The following is a 1,960-nucleotide window of genomic DNA, read 5'->3' as shown; positions in this document are numbered from 1 at the left end:
CTTGTAACTTCATCTTTTAAACTTATATCTAGTAAATGATTATCTTATGCATGACAAAGACTTTCAGAAAAACGTTGAGACAAGGTTAGATATATGAGATCACCTTGCAACGATATTTTTATACAGTTATACACTGGAACTCTGTGTGTATTATGCATGGAAGAGGACTTCCAATATTTTGAAAAGTATATATGTATATATATATACTAAATATTTTGCGACTTCATCGCATTAAGATATCAACTTGGTTCATTTCTTTTGACCAAGACTTTCATGAGTACTATGAGAAGGCTCATATATTGTTAATCATTATACATATTATTTTGGTGGGCTTGCTGCTCACCCTTGCTTTCTTCTTTCATCACACAACAACAGATAGAAAAGATGAACAGGACCAAGCTCCCGATTCGCGAGCGGATAGGAAACGTTCCGCAGTTTCCTATAGGCGTTGATGTCACTGTAGCTGAGGTAGGAGCTACCAATAGGCTAGGCTTTCAACTTTCGATGTACCAGATTTATGTATATTTATGAATTGTAATAATGGCAAAGAAAATGTAAATTTATTCAGAAAACCTTTCTAAGGTGTATTGGCAGATAATTGTGGAATAAAATGACTTGTGATTATTTTTGGATGTTCATCTCTGAGACTATAACTTGTGGTGTGTGTGTTTATTGTGGGGTCACAGTACAGAGTAGTTGATTATTTATTAAGATTGGGTGTTATTAAGGGAAATGGAACTCGTGACAACCCAGATCCCCGACCCCGGATTTGGGGGTGATACAGTTATACTCTCTGCCAGCAGGATCTATCACCACCTGGGAGGATCTTGTACAAAAGTTTCTCACTAAATTCTTCCCCATGGCAAAGACTGCTGCAATCAGGAATGGTCTTACCCAGTTTGCTCAGCAAATAGGGGAATCTCTGTGTGAGGCTTGGGATCGATATAAGGAGATGCTAGGGAAGTGCCCACATCATGGCATGCCTAATTGGATGATTATTAATTGCTTCTAAAATGGATTGGGTGCTACTTCTAGACCCATGCTTGATTCAGAATCAGGAGGAGCCTTATGGGCTAAGAGCTACGATGAAGCTTATGAACTTATTGAACTGATGGCTGCTAATGAGTACCAGAATCCTTCCCAAATATTGACTGAGGGAAAGGTCATAGGAATTCTAGAATTGGACGCAGCTACTGCTATCGCTGCCCAACTTAAAGCTTTGACGATGAAGGTGGACATTTTGGCTAATTATGGAGTAAATCAAATCGCAAGTGTCTGTGAGCTTTGTGCTGGTACGCTTGAGACTGATCATTGTGCAATTTCTAGTGAATAAGCTCAGTTTGTGAGCAACTTCCAGCGATCGCAGCAACCAGCGCCAGCCACCTATCATCCAAACAACCGCAATCATCCTAATTTCAGTTGGAGCAATGCTCAGAATGCGGTTCAACAACCTTATCAGTAGTACCCGGCTAAACAATACAACCCCCCTGGGTTTCAGCAACCATAGTATGCACCTAGACAGCAACTCCAGCTACAACAAGCCAATGAAAAATCTGAATTAGAGGAGTTAAAGCTTATGTGCAAGAGTCAAGCTGTTTCTATCAAGACCTTGGAAAATCAAATTGGTCAAATTGCCAATGCCTTGCTAAATCGTCAGCCTGGTACATTACCTAGTAACACTGAAGTGCTAGGAAAGAGGGAAGCCAAGGAGCAGGTAAAGGCAATCACTTTAAGGTCTGGAAAGGTTGCGAATCGTGAACAAACTCAAATGTTAGGTCACACACACTGTAGAAGGGGGTTGCATACAGTGTTTAGCACAATCAAATCGAATATAAGAACTTAAGTAACATAAAACATATTTTATTCAACACAATAAACTCTGTTACAATATGGAACTGTCCTCTCTCAGTGATGAACAAATTATCACGAGAGCTGCTAAGGTTACAAAGAATAATAACTT

The 1,960-nt window shown here is 39.6% G+C and overlaps 1 non-coding gene across 1 annotated transcript; it reads right to left on the bottom strand.

Annotated features, from left to right (window-relative positions):
* Window positions 1-874: 874 nt before the first annotated feature.
* Window positions 875-981, bottom strand: LOC141676168 (small nucleolar RNA R71). Its single transcript, XR_012556773.1, has one exon. It is a non-coding gene; the product is annotated as a small nucleolar RNA R71 (small nucleolar RNA).
* Between the last annotated feature and the right edge of the window lie 979 nt (window positions 982-1,960).

The sequence above is a fragment of the Apium graveolens genome, chromosome 7 (assembly GCF_009905375.1).
Source record: "Apium graveolens cultivar Ventura chromosome 7, ASM990537v1, whole genome shotgun sequence".
Classification (NCBI taxonomy): domain Eukaryota; kingdom Viridiplantae; phylum Streptophyta; class Magnoliopsida; order Apiales; family Apiaceae; genus Apium; species Apium graveolens.
This window is presented reverse-complemented; position numbering and strand designations above follow the sequence as displayed.